This window comes from Thermobia domestica, chromosome 9 (genome assembly GCF_964235325.1).
Source record: "Thermobia domestica chromosome 9, izTheDome1.hap1.1, whole genome shotgun sequence".
Classification (NCBI taxonomy): domain Eukaryota; kingdom Metazoa; phylum Arthropoda; class Insecta; order Zygentoma; family Lepismatidae; genus Thermobia; species Thermobia domestica.
The window spans coordinates 217,314,700-217,341,527 of record NC_137462.1 but is presented as its reverse complement, the minus strand read 5'-3'; the positions used below and the strand labels follow the sequence as shown (position 1 = coordinate 217,341,527).

At 35.1% G+C, this 26,828-nt stretch overlaps 1 protein-coding gene across 1 annotated transcript in view; it reads left to right on the top strand.

The window, feature by feature from the left end:
• Positions 1–26,828, top strand: part of GEFmeso (Guanine nucleotide exchange factor in mesoderm) — a 784,292-nt gene that overhangs the window by 220,093 nt on the left and 537,371 nt on the right. The window contains exon 2 of the mRNA XM_081725859.1: positions 24,662–24,705. The gene's annotated coding sequence lies outside the window, so the exon portion shown is untranslated. The remainder of the gene's footprint in view (positions 1–24,661; positions 24,706–26,828) is intronic.

Sequence of the window (26,828 nt, the reverse complement as noted above, 5' to 3'; positions counted from 1 at the left end):
TTAGCGACCACTGAACTAAACGGAAGTCCAGTCAAAAAGTATTTTCTATTGCTGTTTAAATTTTACGGGCCATATGCAGAGTCTTTTTGGCATTTGATTAGCGTCATACTAAAGACCTGACTACTGCAGGAAACATATGTTAGTCGAACTCTTTAGTATGGCACTAATCACAAGTCAGAACGACTCTGCATTAGTCCCTGCATGTCTTCATGAACGTTGATTTTACTCCCTTTGACCGCTTATTCTTGATGGATTGCAAGCCTAAATAGTAAAGTTATGTGGGAAGGTTGGAGGAACCTACATACCGAGTTTCATTACAATAGAATTAGTTTTACAAGAGTTATCGTGGAACAGAGACACATTCGAATGGTAGAAGCTCGCTACAATTACCAAAATTATTTATTTTTGTTGGTGCTACTTTGTTGTTGTTGCAGGCTAACTTATTTACCATTGAAGTAACTTATAATGCAAAATGCAAATGCTCTTTGGTTATGTTTGGAGGGGTTATGAAAATGTGGGAAATGTAAATCGAGGTATAAAGTTTATATTCAATCTGTCAGTTACATTGTACAGCGGTTGCGCATAACTCAGCAGCTTCGAAATAATAATTCATTATCACACTCCCTGAATTAATTGCATGTTAGTAGATTATAAGGCGTCAACTTATTGCCGTAATGAATTCTTCCATCTCTTTTTTAATGACCAACGCTTCAGCCACAAGCATGTAATAACAGTAAAATTTACTACCTTTTAATGCAATATTTAAAAAGACATTGAAATTCGTTTTATTTTTTCTTTTCTACATGTCAATGGGAAATCCGAAAACTTATGTTTGGTATCAGTAGAAGTAAATATGTAAATAGTAAATATCTACACTGAAAATTGTGCATCTGTTTTTCCCATAACAATCATAGTTGTTGCATACTTATTTTGTAAGTATTCGTATGTAATAATGGGAAACTCCCCATTAGCTCTTCACCCCTTGATTGACTAATGAAAGATAAATTTTTAACAGGTCTATATCGTAACTTGATTTGAAACACATTAAATGAAACTACATTACATTACTACATTAATTGAAAAAAATTCCTTTTTAAATACAAAAAGCCACTTCAAATTTTATTTACCTCAGCAACGATTCGTAATTTTGCAAGAAAGAGGAAGAACAATCATTTTATGTTTATTTTATTTCATTATTTTAAGCAAAACTTAGTTTACAATGTTACAAAATTGTAAAATTAAAAATAATTAATTTGATCAAATTTAAACGTAATTACTTATAGGAAACTTCGAAACAAATAAGCAAGTGTCTTCCGCACTACCTATTTCTAGTTGGAACGAACGACTGCAGTCTAATGTGTGCCGTTCGAAAAGTCTTATTTAACATACTGTTCAGAAATTGAAGAAAAACAGTCAATTAGGTGCATACTTCAGGCACTTGGCCGAATTCAGGCAAAAAAAAAAAATCAGTTGAAGAAATTTTGACATGTGTATTTTCTTGCCATAGTACCAGGATCACTAATATTATGGAGTTAGTTTTTCACTTAATAAATACAATAATTTAACTCACTAATCAATTCACACGAAAATCCAATTAGAAATTGGGGTAGAAACATTTGTTTGAAATTTTTTGCACTTTACACACATTGCATACAAATGAGCGTGATATTTTGGAAGACAGCATTTTTCATTACTTTTTAATTATAATTTGTAATTTATAATTAAAGGGATAGAACTCTGAAGTAGAGTGCCTTTATTTGATATAGGTGATCTCAGCTAAATATCAAGTCTCCTAGGTGTGCACTGAAAAAATGAAATGAAATTAAATCTTTTGAGTTTTACGTCCCACGATTATGGAGACTAGGCTGAAGGAGACAGTGATGCTGAGAAATGAATGAAGTGGTGGAATGAAGAAAGTGGGAGGAAACGGGAAAACCCCGAGGAAACCCACGCACACGGTGTTTGTCCACCACGAAGTTAACTTGGCGCGAGCTGGGATCGAACCAGGGACCCCATACAACAGAGGAGAACGCTCTACCACTAAGCCACCGTGGTATCGGTATCGCTACTCGTATAATCAAAAGTTCTGTGGACTTCATGTTATCGTCAGGGATTACCTGGTTTCCATAAAGTTTCTTGTCGATAAATGCTAAAACAACTGCATTTTGACCAAAAATCAGCATCAATTTGGTCTAGAGAAGTTGGCTAAGTACACACGTAAATCTAAAGATTTTATAAACTCTATTTTTATAAACAATGATATACAATATAATAGGTATATCTAAGAAGCTTTGTACAAAACTGTCTAGGGGTAAATTTATGGTAATAGTATTCTAGGACCACATGGGTATCATGTATATTGATTTCTTGAAAAAGGGAGAAACTGTAAATGCTTAGTAAGGAACTACTTTCTCAGTAAGGAAGACCACACATAAGAAGTATAAAGGATGTCTACGAAAAGTGTCATCTTCTGAAACGACAAATAGAGATCACATATGGCCACCAGAATTGTGTAGTTATTAACAAACTATATGAGAGGTCCAACCATATCCTCTTTATAGTCCTGATTTAGCTCCAAGTGATTTTCGTATTTTTCAAGTAGCATTTTGGAGGACAAGTGTTCTGTACCGAGGAAGAAGTAATTTAAGTGGTTCTCTAATGGTTCAGGGACTAACTAACAGAGCTCTACACTGTCCTAGGTAGCCACAAGAGTGCCATGAGTTCATGACAGAAAATGTGTAATTGACACTTTAGAGACTCAAGAAAATATGGGTCATATTATTGGAAATGAAAAGTCCAGAAACTAAATTTGATGTCTTTAACCTTAAGAGATTCCGAGTTATGAACTTCTATTATAATACCGATAATTGTAATCCTCGCCCCTTTTTCCTTCTCATCCCTTTTGAGTCAAATAAAAGAAAACGCTGAAACACGTATCTTATTATTTCAAATGAGAAGTCCAAATAACAAATTTCATCTCTATAATGGTCAGAAGGCATCTCTTCCAGAAGCTATTCTGTCCAGTTTTTCTACACTAGATTATCATAGCATGAAAATCCATATCCCACATATATAACCTAACAATCAATGTAAGCGTTCATTATTTTGATACACGATCTTAATGCAATCACTGACATCGTAACCGAAACACGCTTCTCGACAGTCGCCATTTTTTTTTTTTTTTTTAAGCCTCTGGAATCGCTCTTCTGCTACCTAGTATGGAAGTAAAATTATAATTCTTTGTATCTGTCAAACACTTTAAGTCTCCTATATTTGTGGATTCTCTCTTTACTTCCCAATTCTAAATTATCGTCGTTCTCAATCCGAACGCTATATCCACCCATATCTTCTACTACTTGATTTAGTCTTAACCATTCACCATCAGTCATCATTCTACTTATTTCATAACTTTCCATATTTCATACTTATTTCTTCTAGCACACTCCTTCATAACCTCATTTACAAGTATGGCGGCTAATAATGCATAAAACACTTTCAAACCACGTATTCCAGGTTTTCATTTTTGTAATTACATTTTCTACAGATAACATTAGTTCCCTGCTTGACTCTAGTTATGGCAACTCTGAGGCCGAACATATTGATTCTAAGGTTAAGAGATTCTATAAATCGATTTTCGTTCATTAAATTTCCATCACAGAGAAATTTATTGGAAGTAACTGACCCCTTGAAATACGTAAATTCTTTTCCTTGAGATTCTTGAAGTGATCACTCTCGAAACACCGTATATTTTTCTTAGTCCTTAACTCGCAGTTGTTCTTCTAGGGTAACTATTCCCTTAATTTCTATGTGATTCATTCCCAAGTTTCTTAACTGAATCATCAAGTTTTGCTTCTATTGCCAATTGGCGCGTTCAAAGGACGAGGAATTCTAGTCCAATTACCGAAGTTGTGAGAGAAAGCGACAAAGTTTGTACATCCGTTTAAATACATGGTAAAGTGAACACTTGTTTTTACGTTGTAAGGGTTATTTACAATATCTGGACATGAATCTTTTAAGCACTGGTAGGAGCTTCATGTATAGATCTCAAATATGAAATATGTCCGAAATGATCAAAATTGGAATTGAATCGATGGCGCACTGAACTTACCATTTCTTTAATAACACTATCTTTATTAGTCATCGATGATAGTTGTAGCCAATTTCGTGATATACCACGTATGACTACATTCAATACACATGGAATAGCCAGACCGCCATTTCTTTTCCTGGAGTATATTATACCATTCGTAATAGAAGTCGAAAGATGTAAAATCTTCCTTACAAATTAATAAATAAATAAAAATGTGTATCTAATGATTCCGACACTACTTTACTTACTTATGAGACCGTTCAGCTATTATAAACTCGGTAGCAAGTAAGGTATTAATAAAGTAATATCCTATTTTGGTTTAAGCGAGGTTTAATTTTATCGAGTCAACAGTAATTCCAAACACTTCTCAGTGAGATGAGCATATCTACCTCTATGAATGATGAAATAACAGCCGAAATATTTAAACTCCTCGTCCATGTCAAGAAGTTTGATTCGTTCCTCTTCTATCTTGTCTTCTAAATCCTTTATAACTCATGATTTACCCTTTGCCACAATCTGGAAGGTTGAAAACTTCTTTACTGATAACTGCATATCTAGATTATCCAGGAAATCCTGGGCACAATTTAATACCTCTTATAAATACATCGGAGAATCAAATGCTTATAACAGTTCGTCGGCATATGCCAAAACTTTGACCTTCAAGTCTTCGATCTTAAAATCGTTGGCAAAGATTCTAATCTATAGAGGAGTTTATCCATTACGATGTGAAATAGTTTGGAGCTAAGCGGATTGCCTTGCTTGACCCATTTCTCAAAATTACCAACTGCATTCCATGATCCTCGATGTCGGTACGATTATTCATATACAAATTCCTGATGACCTCTACTAGTTCGTGTCGAATTCCTCGAGTTATCAATGTTTTTATAATAACTTCATGTAGTACCAAGTTGAAGGCTTTACGGAGGTCCGGAATACAGAACGATCCACTTACTTTCTTCCTCCCCTTACTCCATCTAGTAAGAAGCAGTTAGATTATGTGTTTTGCTTTTTTTCTGAAATCTGTTCTGAGACGGGAATGTTCCATCGTCTTGTAATCTATTAACTAAAATACCAGTGAAAGTTCGTATAGGTAATAATCCTATTGTAATCGTTCTCCAATTTTCCGGTGAATTAAGATTGCGCTCCTGTTTCGGAATACGTACTGTCCTATTCTATCTCCATCCTTTCGGAATAATTTCACTGTTCAAAATAAAATTGAAGAATTTGGCGAAAATTCTATATTTAACCTCATCCACCACGCTCTCACGCTTTAATTTGTCTAAACCTGGGGTTATATCGTTTCTAATGCGTTGAATACACCTCTTTACCCCTTCCCGCGTTATTATATTGCATATCTGAATTATTCCCTTTAATTTTATCTTTAAATTCTACTAAACATTTGGCCTCTCCTGAAATTTTCTTACTAATGTGCTAGCAGAGGTTTCGTCATTCATGCGTCCATCTACCCTTACCCCGGTTATACATTTCTCCAATTTACGAGGGTCCGTAGGAAACAATTCGTGACTTTGAGTACATCCTACTCACTCTTGCTCCATAACTTCTATTATTAGTATTTCATGTCCTATTCTCTTACTAAGAGAAGCTACACAGAATCAATTCATCGATCCTATCTATATTCCTTTGATCTATAGCACTTAAATTATAAATAAAATAATCTATCTTATCTAACGAGGGAAGGGCGCGATGTCACTCAGAGACAAATGCACCAAATTTGGTGTAGGAGTAGGTAATGGGAATAGAAAAGAACGTGTAGAAGCATTCGTTTCGCAGGCGTTCGGAATCAGAAATACTGGACCCTACAGTTCTGAAGAAGTATGGTCTGTCAATCAGATATTGATGGGACGGGGCCTTTGCTCGCTGTTGCGGTCAATGCAGAAGTTAAATAAAGTAGAATGAAAACAGAAAAAAATGTGCTGAACAGAAAATGTGCCAATGTCCGCCCTCATTCTCACCAGGCGAATGCCGAATCTATCAACTGCCCTGCCCTTGGCGTTACCAACTGATTAGGCATCATTAGTTAGCTTAATGTAATTATATTAGAAAGTAAAGAAAATACATACAGAAATTAATCATGGGCATCACCCGAAATTTTCCGGAGAAGGGGTCGAAATGAAGTTGATGTATTTCTTCTCATTATAAGATGCTGTCAGTACGCACGTATTTAATGTTGAACCCACCAATATTAACTTATTTCATTTGTACGGGTGTTTGATATCTACGACGTGGCGCCCGCCAAAATTAAAGAATTGTGTGATTGTGAGGCGAATTTAAATGCGTATATATATTTCAGTATTAGTGATGTTTAAAATAGGAACGACTGTGGACGGCCACAACAAAAATGATCGTTTGAATACATCCAAGACTGTTCATTAACTTAACTATGTTAACGCAAAGGATAAAGGAAATACTGTGAAACCCCTACACTTGGACACCTTTCGTCGGAACCAGAAAATCTCCTATTGATTTCTGTGTATTAGAAACCCCTGTAACCTGGATACCTCTCTTTCTTGCGTCTTGGACACACACATTTGAAACTAAGTTGGACACCTAAAAGATACATCACACAGGTAATAGAGAATTAATGAACTGTTGACAAAAGGTTATCCTTTGATAATTCGCGAGATAGATTGCTGGAATTTCGAGAAGAGATGGTGGGTGAGGGAGAACAGATGACCTATTTTCGTGAGAAAACAATAAAATTTCGAGAACAGGTAGAGTGGTCACTAATACATTCCTTATTCTGTACAAACTAAACATTATAGTTTTGTCTGTGGTGTGATCAACGTCAGAAGACGTTTGAAGTTGTAAAAGTGAGTAAGCGGAAGCTGAACGAACTGACACTAAATGAAAAGAAAAAGGTAATCGATCGCTTGAATAACGGTGACTGCTGTAGGAAATTAGCAGATGAATTTCGGGTTTCAAAATCGACAATATCGAACATTAAGAGAAACAAAAACGTTATTGTAAAATCATGGGAACAAAATTGTAGCACTCGAAGGGAATGGTACGTAAAATAGCACACGAAGTGAATGATATGGTGATCAATTTTTTCGTCTTTGTCGCGCAGAAAATATCTCTGCAAGTGGAACATCTTAGTGAACTGCTAAGATACGTATGTACACTCATGTCCAAAATTATTGTCGTATGTCTATAAATGTGTCGTTGTAGGAATATAATTTGATAACGAATTCGCCCGGTATTTCTTATAATGTTAGTATATGTATAATCGGAAAAGACATGTATGTGGTAAATTTCATGTCAAAAGTGCAGTAAATAAGAACAATAAAACGAAAATAAAACTTTCTGTCCATTTAGCAACATTTTGTTTTACTTATTCTAATTTTCGTATTTATGATTTTTTCCTGTGAAATTTACCACAAATATAAATTTCCTGATTATACACATAGTATCAATATTAAAAGTACCCTGCAAAATCATAATCAAATTATATTCTTACAAGAAGACAGTTATAGATATGCGACAATCATTTTGGACATGAGTGTACATTATGAACTGCATTGTGCCCTATATTATATTGCACAGTTCAATTCAAGATATGTTTCTACATGAAGATACTTTAAGAATATTCAGCTTACAGTATATCGTATTGATGCATGCAGTTGTGTAAGATGCTTTTCCTCTAACATAGCCATGATATAAACCTCTACCCCTTTGTCTTGGACACCCCTCTAACTTTGACAGCTTTCGAAGGAACGGCAGGTTTCCAACTTAGAGGGGTTTCACTGTATTTGAATTTGGTCTACTCACCACTAGAAAGCAGCAAAATGTATTGGACAAAACCAGTCTCCTAACAACTGCGTTCAGAACTAGAAATATAACTCACGTATGTTTCACAAAACTGCACTTTAACAATGTGAACACAAAATGAACATGAGCGTTTCACTTTTATTGCCTAGAACACATGAGACAGACCGTCTTCACTGCCCACACACATGACACGTTCGTAAAGTTAGCTTCCAAATTGGTCTCAACAAAATTAGAAAATACCGTAGTTAACCTTAATATACCGTACAGTGAGTTATATACTGTTTTTTGACATAATGAAAGAGTTGTTAACAGAAGCATTAAAAATATAACAAGCAAACATAGTACCAGGAACTGTATTCAAAAAATAAATATGCTTAAAAAAAACAACACACGTTCAGTCTGAAACAGAGAAGACTACTTTTTTAAAAATTACTCTTTAGAGATATAAGATGGGTAATGATAAGAACAGTTGATTATTTAGTATTCCGGCATTCACCTGGTGAGACTGAGGGCGGACATTAGCGCATTTTCTGTTCAGCTCATCTTTTCTGTTTTCATTCTACTTTATTAAACTTCTTCTGCATTGGCTGCAACAGCGAGCAAAGGCTCCGTCCTGTCAATATCTGATTGACAGGCCATACTTCTCCTGAACTGTAGGGCTCATTATTTCTTATTCTGAACGCCTGCGAAACGAATGCTTCCACGTGTTCTTTTCTATTCTTATTACCTATTCCTACACCAAATTTGGTGCAATTATCTCTGAGTGACATCGCGCCCTTCCTTCGTAAATCTATCTTCATACTACTCTCTGTATGAACATATATGTTTTCATCCGTTATCTGATCAGCTAATAAATCTAATCTGATATCTAAATTCCCTTGTAAATCCAAATCTGTTTAACTGACGTTTCGACTTCCCGATCATCGTCATTTATCTTTTATCTCTATTCATACTAATTTTCTCCCTTTATCTGAGATTCTACTTTTTCTATCGGCCGTATTAAGTATTCATTATCGTCTTCCATATATGACATTCCTGCTCATTCCTTCGCTGTTGCTATACCAACCACTTTATCTCAAACTATTTGTTCATTTCGTTGTCTCTAATTCAAATTTCCTAATTTGTTCACTTCTTGAAATTGAAATTGTGCTACAATATTTTCTAAACCATTCACGTTTCTTTCTTCCTCTGCAAACGTATTCTAATCGCTTTTGCTTCTTGATTCGTCTTCAAGGTCAATTCCTGGATGATCCTATTTTTCTCTATCAGTCTTTCTTGGAAACTTTTGTCCTCTAAATGGAGACAATCTCTCCATTTGTTATTTTCTTGCTTCAAAAACTTTTTCAACCCAATTCTTATATCTTCTTATTAAGCTTCTTAAGTTTATCTTCCCATCCATCACAGATCGCCCTACAACCATTAAATTGCAAGAAAAAATAATTTCTCGCTTTCACAAAACTCTCATTTACCTTCTGGGCCCTATCTAAGACTTTATATAGCCTCTTACTGCTATTATTGCACTCCTCTGTCATTATCTTAATTGTTCATCCATAAGATTGATTGTAGCTTCATTAAACGCAGTTCCTATCTTAAGTTCTTTCTGGGTAGACTGGCTGCTACCCTCTTATCTGGGTAGACTGGCTGCTACCAGTACAGCCCCTCGCTACTTTCTTTTCTGATTTCGCACATTGACGTGCGTCTTTTCTGGCAATTGTTCCGCACTCAGAAAAATTATATTGGTGCCCTCTCGATATTCAATGCAGAGCATAATCAGTTTCTAAGATTTGGATGCTGTCCATTTCTTTCTACCTTAATTCTCCGACTCTTTCAGCCGAACCTTATTCCACACTTTGGGGTGGGAACGGATTATATGCTCACTGTATCCAAACAAGGTGGTAAAAGTGTTTACACAGAAAGTGCAAGATTGTCGAAGTGGTCCTTCCCACTCTGTGCACTTGTGATTATGACAAAACATTGCTTTGTACTTTGTAAAGATCTTATCACAAGACCTACACTTATAAATCCCTGTGATTTCTTCCCACGTCTTTTGAAAATCAACATTGGATGAGAATTCCATCTGAAGGTATTCTTACAGCGCCTGCCCTATAAAGACTTCTTGTATTGCATGTTCCAAATCTTATGTCCATTTTACTTAGCTAAAGTCGTGCCAAGGTTCCAGTCTTGGTTCGAGACTTCTGTGAATGTTTCTGAACAAGTGTATTTTTCTACAGGATGACGTTGTTAGACTCACGCCAAACCCCCAAGCTAGAGGACCACCCTTTGTCGTCTGTCCGCAACTGCTTATTCAGTATATTCTCAGCTAGCCCCTTTATCTAAAGGCCTTCTCCTCGATCCGCAACCTGAGGGCGTGCCATGCCGTGGTGACAGGAACCCAATAAAAATTATTAAGCCTTTAGAATTCAAAATGGAGAATACTTTATTGTTATTTGAAAATAATATTATGAAACCGCATATACACAATTTTATTCCACAACCTTCTGTCATTTGTCCGGCAACACCATAATCCTATCACTATAGAACTTCTGTGGTTTCTGGTGAAAAAATTTGTGACAGATGGTTCTCACAGGTCTTTTGAAATTAACATAATATCACTTAAAAGCTGTGCAGAGACCAAAAACAAATGATGATATGACGGTGTCAGATCTGAGTTATTCGATTGATGCATTAAAACCTCTCAGCGTTAAAGATGTATGCAGTCTGCCGTTGTCAGCGTGGTACACATCTTTTCTGTTGACCAGTTCCGGCCATTTCTTTAGACTTGTTATGAGCATTTACACTAGCTGTGAACAGTACAGATCCGAGTCCATCGTTCTGCTCATTGGCAACAGCTCGTGATACACGATACCCTTCCAATCCCACCAAACGACCGTCTGGATGTTAGTGTGAACTTTGCTACAGACTGTGGAGCTTCTGCTCACTTCAACCACCATCTTTTTTGCACGTTGTTGTCATAAATTATCCAATTTTCATCATCTGTGATCAAGTGCTTCGGAAATGGCTCGAGTTCGTTACGTTTCAGTAGAGATTCGCAGACATAATGAATGGATCAAGTAAATGTTTTTGAGTCAGATCATGTGGTACTCAAACGTCGAGATTATTTTTGTAGACAGCTTTCTCCAAATTGTTTGATACTCTTTGGCGATCGATGTTTAGGTCATTGGCAATTTTATGACAGCTTACATGTTGGTCTTGTTGGTCGACTTTTTCCAGATATTATCCACTTTTTATGTAATTGGTCGCTCATTGCGAGAAGGATCTTGGACAACAAAATTTCCAGAACGAATGCGACTGAATCATCGTTTGGCTAACGACATCTCATGCTTAAAAGACTCATCACTTTTTACACTACCTGATATTGTCGTAAGGAAACAGCCTTCGCAATAGCATGCTGCAAAATAACCATCTATAACATACGAAAGGCAAAAATGTAACACAGCCAAGAGAATATAATTCGTGTAAAGTCAATCCAAAACTCGAGACAATTATCTTGTAGTGAGGTCATGCATTCTCTAATTCGAAGTATAATCCATCGTATGTTCCCAAAAATACACCTCCTAATCAAAAATTGTCGTGCGTATCACCAATTATAATGAAACTGTCGAATTTTACAAAATCCACTTTACGTTCTGAGAGTAATTTCCAGCTATTGTACTCACTCGCACGGACAGAACCACGGCAGCGTTGTGCTCTATAATAGCTATACTGCATTCTTGTCCTAGGGAGATTTTTAATTGAATTCGAATTTTCATTCTCCCTTCATAAACAGTGGTGTTAGGAGAGTATGAACCACCTGAGGAGTGAAGACCAGACTAGCAATAGATGCCTGTCCACTCATAGCTTCTGCTTTAATTTCCTATTCGTATCATTATGGTGCAAATGATTGTGCGAGGAGGATGTTGGAATTTCAAGAGGAAAAATGAAACCATGGAAAAAAAAAAAAGAATGAAATCCCCACGCAAAGTATTTCGGTCTGATGCTAGAAAAAATATGTGTTTAAATTCTATTGAGGATAAAAAGGATAACCCCTTTTCGCATGAAATAAGACAACAGGAAGAATTACACATTATATTATGCTGTTTTTGTTTTCTCAGCATTGAAACTACGATAGATGTGTTGAGATGTAGATGTGATAACCGAATAATACATAAAAGGAATAATTGGTTTAAATAGGGAACCAGATGGCGAAATGATTCCAATCGTTCTCAACTTCATTACATTGATTGTTCTTTATGATTACTGATTTGATACGAAAAACTATAAATACAAACTTTTGTTCTAAGTATAGCGTATTATGCAGTACATAGAATTTGGGATTGACTTATTTTAAATCAACAGTCGATTTACAATAATGACAGCAGGTTAGTTGAAGCAACATTTTTCTTTGCTCCAAATATCACTGTACCTTACGTAGAATATAAACAAATCAATACTGTTAATAATTTATGTCCCATACGTACTAACTTCAGATACATATCGAGCTTCATTAACATCAGATAAATTTTGTCACAACTATCGTTGAACATGCGGACAGGCGAATAGCACATAAATGCCAATTGATTTGAATGCAAACAGCTTGCTTAGGCTCGCTTCAATTAATATTCTTCCATTTTCTTACCATGGGCATTCCTCTGAGTACTAGGTTCCTAAGGATGGCCATAGCTAATTCTTCAATATGTCTATCTTGTTCGTTAATTTACCTTTCCATCCAGGTGGAGCACTCGTTTTCTTGGTTGTATATCTTTAATAATATCGGATAAATGTGATAGGACATATTTAGAGCGGTAATTAATTGTTTATGAACATTATTTTAATAAAATGGCTTGTAAACTCTAGAACTTTAGAAACAAACAATCACATATGTTATTCGTGAGTAACAAGTCCTAAGAAAACGAGTTAATGTCCTGACATATTTCAATATATTTTAAACCTGGCTTCCTTCTCTATGGATGCTCAACGGGCTGCATTACCGACACCTTTCGGACAATGGTCCTCAGGAAAGAAAAACAGGATTTGAATAACAAATGACGGCTGCAATTTAAGGAGAGGAAGATTTTCTTCTCGCCTACGCTGTATGCGACCCTCAAGCGTCCTTAGACGGGTGGGGCACCTTTTAAAAATCGTAGGCACACAACATCAGTCGAAGTGGCATCTCTATACATATATACACGCCCATCATAACATCCAAAGATTCTTTAAAACCATAGGTACATAACACACATGTGTCTGTGTGTGTGTTTTCTCTTCCTGGTATAAATGGGTTATTTTGTCCTGTGGAGTACAAAAGCAATAAAAGACCTGATGTATAGCGAAGAATTAACGTGTTAAATTTATTAGTGCGAGAGGGAGAAGTAAGACTCCAGATTCACTGCCCATTAAAAGCTTCAGAATGCTTATTTCTAATGGAGAACTGTCGTCTTCTGAAAGTATAGAAAGCTTCATTGACATTAATAACAATATTTTACATTTATCATTTAATTTAGGAAACTGTATTAGAAATGTATATGTAATTGTCTGTCTTAATAGTTTGATTTTAATGTTCGTTGCTAAAAGTACAATTCATTTTTACTTTTGAGCGCCGATACGAGGAAAGAAACTGTAGTGAAGATGAAAAAAGAGAAAGAAGAAAAGAAAAAGATTCGGTATTTCAATGGATTTACAGGTTACATGGCAATTATATACCAAAAAGTTATTTTTCGATGCCTGTCTATCTATTCGTTCTGATGTTTACTCGCTTAGAAGACATACGGATGAACGTATCTGGACCAAATTTTAAACTTAAGATTTTTATAAAACTCTCTCTTTCTTTTTCAAATTTTCTTCCTACCTTCAAAGGTGACGGTAGTTTACTGGAGGGTAAAAATAAGAAAATGTGATTTTCTCAAAAACGGCTCTAATTTTGTTTATTTTTCATTAAATAATATTTTATTCCCTCTGGAATTGGTTCGCAATCTCTGGTTTGGTTTGATGCAACTTTCCACCCTTCCCTATTCTGAGCCAGACTTTTTCGTTTGTTTGTAGCTTTTCTTCACTATATCTTGTATTTTATTAACAAATCTTTAATATAGTGTAAATCGTTTCCTTGGAAAAAATCCAGGAGTAATCTGCTCTTGGGGAGTTCTTTACGGACAATTTTCTCAAAAAAGACTGAGGCATTTTTGATTATATTTCATAAATAAATGTCTCATTATCAAACCTACGAAATGGTTCGAGCCTATTTCAGTAAGAAGTTCACAAAGAGTGGTTTACTCTTCTGGATGAGTTATTTCAGTACGATTTTCACAGAAACGACACAAGAGAGTTTGTTCATACTAAGTAAATAAACATTTTGTTAAAAGTCCTAGAATACAGAATAAGTCATTTTCCACGCAAAAATTCACAAGGGGCAGTTTACTCTTGAGGGTGAGTTTCTGCGGACAGTTTTCTCAGAAAGTGTTAAAATGACTTTACTCTTATTTCATAAATAATTATTTCATTAACAACTCATAACATGGTGTATCATTTTCCATGAAAAATTCCATAATGTACTTTAATCATGGAAATGAGTTCTTTGCAAGTAATTTTCTCAGAAACAGTTCAGTTAATTTTGTTCTTATTTCTTCAGTAAATATTTAATTAACAATACTTTATAAATCATTTTCATAAAGAATTCTACAACGGGGAGTTTACTCTTGGGGACGAGTTTTTTTCAAGGTAGTTTTCTCAAAACCTGTTTAAGTTGATTTCGTTCATAATAAATAAATAAAATTTCTCTAACAATCCTACAACATAGGGTAACTAGAGGAGGCCAGGGAGCCAAGCCTTCTAGAATACCGTTGAACCAATTTCTGAAACAGTGGTAAGGTTCTCTAATTCTCAGAAGTAAGGGGCCATGTCCCACCCTCTCCCCGTAGCAAAATATTCTAGTTAGGCCATGGCCCTAGAACCTAATTCCTATCACGACCTCCATTTTATCACATCCTCTTGCCAGTGACCCACTTATAATTTGTTGTTTGTAATATGCTTGTGTGAGATTTTTAATATACTATGACAGAGATCTCACGTTATCCATCTATTTCTATAATAGTACAATCCATTTCTTATATATAGTGGATACAGTAACTTCCCTAAAAAGCGAATGGATTAAAATCAAACTTGGTCAGCTCATTCATATTATAAACATCGAATCCAATACGTCATACTGTTTTAAAATGGAGGTCGTTTGAAAATTTTAAAACTTCGTAACTACGTTAATTTTGGATCATATGATTAAAAAATAAAGTGATTTCTAATTTTGGTTTTGAAAAACTTGGACAGTTGCTAAAAAAGTAATTGAGTATTTTAAATGTTTTCAAATAATGTGCGACAAGAAGATTGAACCGAACATTGCCGTACTAGTAAAATCACACCACGCTCAGATATCTCATTATCTTTCAACTTTAATTGTATTTGAATATGTAGGTTTATGCCTGTCAGATCAAAATTCAAAATAATATGATATTTAAAAATATTTTCCGATATTAGATTCTAATTATATTTATCTCTTCAACTTATCTTCGCGGCGCCACGAAACCTTCTTGCGACCCCTCTGGGGGCCGCGACCCCCAGGTTGAGAAACCCTGCCCTAGGGAATAATTTCTTATGAAAATATCACAAAGTTTAATTTGTCCTTGGAGTGAATTCCTTCGATACGAAGTTTTATGAAAATACCTAATGTAATTGTGTTAATATTTCGTAAATAAATATTTCTGTAATAGTTGCAACATGACATGATAGCACGACATAACGAAGTAGGAGTGACTTGTACCTTTTATTATATATATGAAGAATAAATGCAACTTTCTCGAGTTTTCCCCGTCGAAATCATCACTCATCTATAAAAGTTTTAATTTCTCTCCTTATAAAAATACTGCCACGTGAAAATACAGATCTAATTCAAAATAGAAATACATTCAGTGCTCTGTTTTGTCGAAAAGTTTTGTGGCCTTTCTCTTTGACTGTCGTCACTTGTACTCGCATATAACTAGGCACTTACGTAATTAAAAATTTCAACACTGTGTCCTGAATTATGATGGAAATTCAAAAACCATACAAATTTAATTGTTGCATTTCTGTGCCTGTATCTAGTATCGGCCAAAAGTTTTTAAACATCCTGGACCTGAGGAGATTAACTGTGGTTCTATTATTTTGGCACGGCAACTTAGCCGCCATGTGTTAGAGGTACTTTTATCTAAAGCATAAGATTTGACAATAATAATTAATCGGAATCTGAGAGATGCTGCAGCTGATATTAAAATAGGCATACTATAAAATGATCATTTGTAATAGATATTGAATAGTATAAATAAGTGTGGGAGGAAAGACAACATTCTAAGTTTTGTTTGAAAAATATAGACATGTGGGATCATTCGGTGACAGAAATTCGAAAGGAACACGATGTTTAATGTTTTGTAGTTCTTTATACCGTCTTGATATGTTCATGTTTTTAAAAGCTAAAAATAATATATTGAAATTTGTTTATGATGGTTTCGTGTTCCTAATTGTTGCTTGGAACAGCAACGACAAACACGAAAGAAGGACCTGAGAAGTATAGTAGTATAAGTCACATTTTATTAATTTTACAGGAGAAGCAAAAAACTATTTTGAAGACCCTATTTTGTTAAATTGCCTAATTTTTCTATTGAACATTTTAAAACTGATACATAACTTTTCTAACATGGTCTTTAAAGTAAACATTTTTGCTTTATTTCGTGTCCTAAAGGTGTATTTTGCAATGTTAGCAGCAATGTTTTACACGTTAGTGCAAAATGACTTGTAATATTTTACCACAAAACTTTGTTTTCGCTATATATTAGCAAAGTAATAAATGCTGCTTAAAATGAAAGAAACATTGTAGAGTAGTAATTTCAATGTATCACGCATGTGGTACAATGATATTATTGTTTTACAGGGTGTTTACTATTAGAAATAATTCAGATTTCAACGATTACACTGAGAATAATTCAGGTTCCATATCACTTGAGTCCCTGTCACCATTACGATGCGGTAGGTTTCTGTAGTACTCATGCCAAATGATGAGGACCCACGTTAAAAGTCTTTGAATATCCTTGTACTTAACCGAACTGATGGGCTTCAATGAATCACTTAATTGGGGAACTTCGTCTGGCCACACAGCATATCGCATAGATTTGTTTAGGTCAACACTTTGAAAGTTTTCACCGAAGTTCTTCTTGTAGTATAGCACTCCAGGACTATCTTGACGTACTTGCATGTGGACCATTTTTTGTATAAATACATCTTGTTCACTAGTACCTTTTCTAGAAATACGCAAAGGACTTGAGCGTTGTCCACATAATGCCTTGAAATTATTGAAATTTTTAAGCTCCATGTTAACAACTATAAACGGTTGTTTGTAGTTTACCAATCCCATGGTGTCATTATCGAGAAATGCGGAAGCGCTTTCCTGGCCTTCTCATTCATAGCGTGTTTGGAATCCACTTACAAGTGAGTGTGACCTCTTAGAAGAAACTTGTGGTTGATAATCTTCAAGTTCGGAAACTTTCGAAGCAACCACATGTATAAAGACACAATCACAATATTCCGGTTTTATCCACTGCAAATGTCAGACCAAACTGATATCACTTCAACATCACTGTTAGTAAGCTCTATTTCTGCCCACCTGTATAAACCCGAAACCATTTCATTGGCACCTCTCCCAGACTTTGTTTTATCCCACATAACACAGTAAGTTTTCTGTGTAGTACTATCAAAAATAGTGTAATTGAATCTCCACAATTTCCGTAAGTAAAAACTTTCAGAATTTGTAAGTAATGGTGTTGGGAGACATTTTTGTAAGTCAACCATAAGAACCCGTTCTTTACAATTGCCTCTTGCTCTGTTCTTATCTTCCCATTTCAAATTGTATCGTTGATTAGCCTCTTCCAAGTGATTATCATAATCGAGTTGGAGCTTATTTTTGTCTTCTTCACTTTGATTCTCTTTCAAGCTGGCAACAAAACTATCACATGTGTCGCAAGTGTCATTTTCGGGCATTTTAAATGATAAGTTGAATTCTGAATTAAACACCACTCTATAATAAGACTCTTTCACGTTTGCTTCCGGTACACCATTCTGTATACATTCCTCGCGATACAGTTTGTACATTTTTGCTAAATTTAATACGGAACCTAAGTACTTTCTTACTGATTTTTCACGGGAGTAGTGACTACTAATTGTTGGAAAACTTGAAATTTTGAAAACTTGATATTGCTTGTGCACGGACTTCTGGAGATATTTTATTTGGAGGCTCATGTTTTCCCCTTCTATCTTCCATAACAACACATCCGTCTTGCAGTTTTTTTTTCAGTGCAGTGGTCACAAACTGGGCAGAAATATCCAGTGTTGTCAAAAAGAAGCGTTCACAAATTTGTATTTTTCGACCTTCGAAAGCTGTAGCAAAGGCTTGTGGTCCTTTGACCACTCCTTTGGACACTTCTTTCCTGTCTGACTTTGATGGGCACCTTCTCCACACAAGACACTATGAACTGCCGTTTTTGATTGATTATTACATTTGAATCCCAAAAGTTTTTATGAATATGCCTCCATTCACTCTCAGAGATAAGTTGAAAGCAACGCCGGTGACAATTTCCAGGACAACCAGGTCGTACACTTTTTGCGACCACGATTTTCTTTGTTCTAGAAACATACTCCTCCCCCTGCTGCTCTCTTCCTTTTGAGAATTTCAGATTTCCAAGTAGATTTATCTCTACGTCTCTTCCTTGATTTTTTAGTCTTTGTAATTTCTTCAGGGGGTGAATCTGAAACTGATGAAGGTTGTTTTATCAGTTTCATCAATATCACCGGGATCATCAATATCATCAGCATCCAAAAGATCATCCATACTACATACCAGGGGCGGATCCAGGACCGTCTTCTGGGGGGGGCGGTGGGTTGTCATAATGCAACTTTTAAGGGCTCCAAACTCTGGGATAGATTTTATTTATATATATAAAGTAAGAAAGTTTCCTCTTCTGGGGGGGGGGCGATCGCCCCGATCGCCCCCTTCCTGGATCCGCCCCTGCTACATACATCGCTTGGTGCAGTAGGAGTACACTTTAAGCCACTAGGTCCTGGCACACCAGCTGCATCTGAAACGATAAAAATTGAAAAAAAAAATCAATAAAGCAAGTCACAATATTCTGAGAAGCATATTCATTAAGGGCACAATCTCTGTAGATGGACAAGTAATGTTTTAGTGGGTAGGTTGACTATACTGGCTTTCAGTGTCAGCCTCTGAGGAACACAGTATCATTGAATCACTAAATCGCTTGTAGTGAACATTTTGTAATATTAGAGAAACAGCCGCGAGAGGCACTGAAAGCCAGTCTAAAAAATTTACATACAAAAATATTACTTGTCCGCTTACAGGGGTTGTAACTTTACGGATATGCCTCAGCGTTTGCTTTTGTATCCGAAACTTTTCGAAATCTAAGGGAGGCTTGTTGAGTCCTGCCGAGTCCAAGGGGTCTGCAGAACACAGATGAAGAACCGCTGATCTAGACTGAATGACGATCAAATCCAAATAAACGAATGCACAAAGTGAGTTCGGAAAACAAGATAACAATAATCTACGTGTTTATCTAAGTTATTAATCCAGATGTCTTAGTGTGTTTACACTTCATTGAATACTAGTCTTTGTATTCTTACTTTTCAAACCCGCCTCGTACATTTCTGTATTTGAATTTGTTTGTTGTTCAGTACATATCAGGAGTTCTTCAACTGTTCTTCGCGGACTCCATGCATTCGGCAGGACACTCTTAGTATTCCAATTAGGTTCAGAAAAGTAATTAATACCAAGATAACAGCTTGTGATCTTACTGCTTTATGAGCGAACAAAAAATAAACATTTACGGGGTCATGCACGACATAAAATAAATAAAATTAGATTGGCCGAAAACCTAGATACACACATCGCAAGTTCTCACACTAACATCATATGTTCTAGCTTAGAACTTCCTTGATAAACAATGAGAATAAAAATATGTTAGTTTTCATGTATTTTCCCCATCAAAATAAAATGAGGGATGATTAAAAAGAGGGTTGCAATATTAGAAAAAAAGTATTTTGCCAATTCCGTGTTAATTCTCGACGCTTCCCGAGACTGAGTTTTTGCAGATTCCTGATATGCGGTGTTTCAGAAAAAAAAAAAAAAAAAAAAAGTGGATGGACCAGATGTGTTTATTTTGCATGAGTTGCATCGGTCTGGTCGTAATGTATTGGCAAAATCCTCTTCCTGCCCAGCGCATACTGAAAGAATACCACGAAACTTGTATTTTTGCATATAATATCCCCTTTTGTTAAAAAAAAAAAAATATTCTCAAATAATTTTTTCTGAAAGCAACTCTGGAAATACAGATTTTTTATTTCTGATTAACTCTTTAAAAATAAGATGGATGAGTCAGATTTAATTATTATCTATTAAAAGAGCTGAAACCAAAACGTCCTCTCTTTACTTATTCCTTCTAAAATTAAAATAAACAAGTACTTACCAATATCTTCCCTATCATCTTCAATTGCTTGTTTGTGAACAATTTGCAATATCATACGATTTCTCTCAGTCATTTTCCAGTGCATCTGCTCGATTCGACAACCACAAAAGACTAAGAACCCGCTGTTTTTATTTTTTTATAGAATCTACATTGTCGCTTATTGTGGTACTCGGTTGTTGCGCTCCAGAGAGAGTAAATTTAACTCCTATATGCTTAAATACACAAATATGATAAGTCAGAAGTAAAAGATATAATTATATATTTTTGAGAGGCATAAGATTTCAAGTCTGACTTAGAATATTATTATTTGACAATAAAAAATATTTTTATATGTTCTTGCAAGGTAGACTATTTCAAGTCTGACTTAGAATATTAGTATCTGAATATTGATATCGGAGGATAAGCTAAGTGCACATAGCATTCTTTACCTCTTACACAAACTGTGACTTGGATTAGTTTACAACTGGCTATTTCCGAAACCAGCTGCTTTTCGATGTAGATCAATTTACCACTGGAAGCATCGTGCTAATGTAAGTAAGAAAAAGATGATAACTCAATTTCGACCAAAAAGTGACTTGGCATAGTCTACTTCTCAGGTCCAGAGATACACTCCCAATACCAGTTGAGCGATAATTGAGTACAGAAGGCAGTACATGGGCTATCGTAAACAATTTTTAAAATACGATAGTATTGGCGTTTTAAACGTTAACATATCAATGAAGTGTAAAGAACTACAAAAATAAGTAAAACATTTTTCTTTGAAATTTCTGTCACTGCCTTCAATACATTGACCCCTATTGGTATATTTAAATGAGAAACCCATGTACCAAATTTCATGTAACATTTAAAACATTTATATTCAGAGATAATAATTAGACATTCTAAGATTACAATAGCCATCCCCCTTTCCCCTTTCTGCATTGAATTTATTTTACATACTTCTTCTTCTTATATATATATATAATATTACAAAATATATAATATTATAATAATATAATATATGTATATAATATTACAAAAATGTGTCACAATGTTTTGGGAATTGATTCCTCACATCAAAATAAGAGAAAGAGTTCCTATGGACCTGTGGTCGGACGCGCATAGTTTTGTAGCTATAGGGTGCCGAAAACGTGAAAAAAATGAACTGTAAAGATCCGTAGTTCCACTACTATGGAACCAATCGTAGGTGGGTCAAGACATCACTGAGGAACTACAGACGTGTTCAAATTATTAGACTCACGCTTGTAAAATGCAAAATTCATGTAGGAGTCCTAATTTCAGAGTTCTAGAACATTTAATTTAATGGTAAAACCACCAATATAGGATCCTTCATTTGTTTACTGTACAGTTGAAGTGGTGATATCACCGTTGAACAGCAGATTATATTAGTGACGGGGGGGGGGGGGATTCTGAAAGTGGTGTTTCAGTTGTAGATACCTATTGTGGTTCCTATCAACAAGTTACAGTCTGGAGTGTTGTTGTTGCTGTCGTAAGAAGTTAGCGACATTCGAAGCGTTCAACAGTTCGCGGGCCAGTTTAAAATGATCGTGACCTGTTTCGTGTATCAATCTTTTATTCTGTGTAGTCCTGTAATTGCAGCACAATGGGAAAAGCAAAAGACCTTTCTCCGCGTAAAATGGAAATTAACAAAATACTTCTGAGGGAAATAAGATATATACGGCAATATGTTGCTAGTTGAGTTGGGATAGAACAAAAATATGTGAGTATAATCTCTGTTGAAATGAATAAGAGACAAAATAGGCTTGGGAAGTGTGGGCGAAAACCAAAGCTATCGCTAAGAGGTATTAGGAAACTAAAAAGATTGGCTCTGGGAAACAGAAGGGCAACTTCTAATAGATTTAAGCATAAAAATGGCTGAGTATGGCGCAGACATTTGGCATGAAAGTGTTCGAAAGATTCTTTGTGTCTAGGGAATAAAAGCACACGGTCAAGAAAGAAAATAAAAATTAGGGTCTACTCCAATCATGGCAAAGAAGCGCCTCGAATGGGCACGAGGCCTAGAATATTGGACTGCTGACGACTGGAGAATAGTGTGTTTTAGTGATGAATCATGCATCTTTGTGTCTGATGAATGTTCACAATATGTGCGACGTTGACATGGAAGGAATTCAAGTTGGAATGTCTTTAATAAACCGTGAAGCATCCTACTTCAGTCATGGTCTGGGGTGTGATCTCTATCTTCGGGCCTGGAAGACTATCTAATAGTAGAGAGGACAATGAAACAGGACTAATACCTACAAGTTCTTCTAGAAGAACTGCTTTCCCAGACTGCACTCTGATTTGATGACGTACAATTAACCTTTATGTATGATGGAGCCCTACGCCACCGGGCCAAAGCTGTGGCAAAATTCTTCGAGGACAACGAAATTAGTGTTCTTTCGTGGCCAGGCACTAGTCCTGATATGAACCCGATTGAAAACTTTTGTAGCTTCATGAAAGAAAAGCTAGAGAAGAAGCACATTAGAACCAAACTTCAATTGATCAAGGAGATCAACAATTTGTGGTATCACGATGCTAAATTGAAGGCAAAATGTGCTAAACTCGAATATACGGTGCCACAAAGGATAAAAGACTTAATAAAGAATAAGGAATTTCGTAAGAAATATTAATCTTTGTGTGAGAGAGAATTTTCTTGTAAGTATTCCATTTCATTTTTTGTTTCCAATTTGATATACACATTTTATAGTAATATTTGAATGTTACGTACCCATTTGTTTTATTGATATTGAGAAGCATATGCCACACCCACTAGAAATTATTACAGAGTTACAAAGTAGTAATTTGGACTAAGTTCGAACTTATTTTCTCACATAATATTGTAAGAACAGTAAAATATTCAGAAACTGAATGTTGAGTCTAATAATTTCAACACGTATGTAGTAAGTGAACTATCCAAATATCCATCTTTCAGAACTTCCGGTATTTGCACAATCATTTTTAGAGAGCTGTTTGGAAGTACTTGATCACTCTCCACCTACCTCTCTAAAAATTGGTGTGCAAGTACTGCAGCATTCTTAAACATGGATATTTGAATAGTTTACATACCAGTTCCTCACCAGGTCTGTAATGTCTTCACTCGACTACAATAGGTCCCTTAATAGTGGCGCTATGAAATTTTAAAGTTCACTTGTTCGCGTTTTCTGTATTCTAATACTCCGAAGCTATAGACTTTTGAGCACAGGTCTAAATAAACTTTTTTTAATTTTGATGTGAGAAATTGGTTTCCAAAATATCGTGGCACATTTTTGTAATACCCTGTATATATACCTTAAACCAATCACAGTCTAGCAACAATTTACTTCAAGAGACCAGAGGACAGTAGCAATACCAAAACACCAACAGAGTCATTGTGTAAATGGAAGACGTAAGTCCAAACAAATACAACTTTAACCAAATGTAAACTCAACCACTGCAGAGTCCGTTTTGGTATTAAGTTTCCATATATTTGTACAGCGGGGGACACTTCTAAATGGTACACCTTAGCCGTAAATCTCCATATGGCTGTACCATTTAGAAGTGTCCCCCGCTGTACGTCACAATACTACTGTACGTCACAATACACACGTTTCTTTATTATTACTATCCAAGCCTTCGGGTCGTCTTGAAATTGCCCGCAGCCTAGCGACATTTCTTGGAGTGAGGTAGTCGGCAGTGCAGCTAGCGACAACTATTATCCTGACTGTGAACTACTGCGAACGTAACTGACAGACTGAGGCGTCTTGGTTAAATAATAAGGACATCCTTATTATATTTAATTTTTCACTAATCTCAAAATAAATTTTATTATTCTTGATTAAACTGTAAGAAGTTCAGTCCTTTAAGTATGTTTAATCATTACTACTTAATACAGCTTTATATTTGTGTCATAAATGAAACGCAATATGACTGACTATTCTTATACTATTGTAATATAAGATTATTTTATTATGAAACTACTGACAGTCATTAAAACTTTGCACAGTCAGCTACAGTGAAGGTTTGTTGTATGAAAAAAGAGTTAAAATTCTATCTATTCAAAAAAACATGGAGAAGCAAGATTTATACTTCATACAGTTATTTGCAAATTTATGTGGTACACGCTGAAAGAAAATGAAGAAGCTCAATCCTTCAGCATTAGTCGTTTGTAGTGCTGATGCTCTATGAAAACCATAGTATAAGTTAACAAAATCATGAATTTTAAAGTTTCTATTCTGAATTAAGTATTCTTCATTTTCAGAGTTTGGAAGCAGAAAGCACCATGATACTTCTGAAATATTTACGGTAAGTTTATACTACAGCTCCTAACTCTTTATTAATAAACAATGCGGTCTACATCGCAACTTTTCTTCCTCATAATACTTGCACATACTTTAACCAACTGTAACAAATAACTTACTGTTTGGATAGTTTTAGTCTAATCTTATTATTTTAGAGATACCTTTTGATCTTTTTTAAATTTCTTCGAATGAGAGTGTTTGAAAGAACTTTACGAATTATTTGAAAGGTCCAAATAGCGTTTTAACTATTATTATTATTATTATTATTATTATTATTATTATTATTATTATTATTATTATTATTATTATTATTATTATTTAGTGATTCTACCACAGTTAAGCTATCTGGCTTAACTGTAGAAGTATTCAAATACTATCTCCTTCAGAACTGTTTTGAGGCTTTTGGCAGACAAAATTGTGCACACTTTTGATTACTTTAAGAGTATTGATTACGTACTCCAGAAGCCCTCTTAGGACACTAAAATAAACCTAAAATAATACCGTGATCCTTCCATAAAATAATATATATATATATATATATATATATATATATATATATATATATATATATATATATATATATATATATATATATATATATATCTGGTGCACAGTCATAAGGGTTTAAGTCAGTTTTTGGTCATTTGCAGTTCATGATAAATTTTTGACCAGAAAAACAATATCCTTTATTTGATATTATGGGCTTATGATATTATGAGCAATATACCTTTAACAGTAATTCGTAACATTTTGTGGTTTCAAGTTCTTATAACGACATATTTTGGAGTTCATTTTGGCTCATCTGAAAAATTAATTTTGTGATTACGCTCTTATGACCGTGCACCAAAGATATGTTAGTTGTCACAAATATATCTCTCTCAAGTAAATCTCGATGCTTTGGGTTTCGTTCTCGCCTAGGCTTACAGCGTCGATGTCGTTCATATGCCGTCCCTAAGAAACATATACCTAGGTATGTCTGTTATTGATTCCAAGTAATAAGATCCATTGTGAATATCAGACATCTAATATGTTTGTTGCATTAAATGAAAGTTTTGTTCCCTGATGTGCATAATTTAAACAAACTTGTTCTCAACAAGACTGGGAAGAATATAAAAACTACGAAACTTTACAATAGTAGTTGGTCAAGAAAAAATACATCTTTTCTCATCGTGATAAAAACTGTACAAATTAAGAAAATAAGTGGAAATAAACGCAAGAATTTGATATTAACAGGAAAAATATCACAAATAATTCCTGATGAAGTGAATGACCCACATTACATAAACAATTATTTTGTTAATGTATCGAGAGTACTCTCGACAAATTCAGAAAGATTTGATCACCAAGTTACTCAATTTACACCTGAAAAACACACAAATGCAAATGCAGACTTTCCAATTACATCCACTAAACGAAGTAGGCCTAGACTTAAGGAAAACATTATACAGCATAAAGTTTAGTGCAGCAGGATTTAATGAGATAACTACAAAAATGCGCAAGAAGCATTATCATTTTTATTACTTCACTTAACTCATAAATTTTTCCTTAGTAAATTGTTGCATTCTCAAGGCTTGGAAAATACCTATCCACATCTTACGAACTATCACTGCCTAAGAAGTCACAAGTAAAATCTGGAATAGTTATTTTATTAGTAATGTCAAAAGTCTTAGAAAAAATAATGATTCTGCAACTATCGGAATATGTTAATCGTTTAATCTGGATTTCATAAATATCGTGGTACTGCTAGCGTAATGGCTGAAGTTACGGATGAGATGCTTTTGATAACTCTCAGGTAACAATTTTGGTCTTGTTAGACCTAACTAAGGCTTTTGATATTATGAATCATAAGTTGTAGTTGAATAAACTCAGATATCATAACCTATCTAATACTGTTGTTAGATTATTTCAATATCTTACTTGTCGTGTACTGTACACAGCAACAAGTGTATCTACGAACATTACAGTGTTCTATATCCGAGACCCTTAGTGTTAACAAGGGAGTGCCTCAGGGTAGAGACCTGCACGGGCCGAATTTTTCAGCCCGAGCCCAATCCAGCCCGAACGTAACTAGGCCCGGCCCAGCCCGGGCCCGAAAAGTTTTGGAGATTTTCGGCCCGAGCCCGGCCC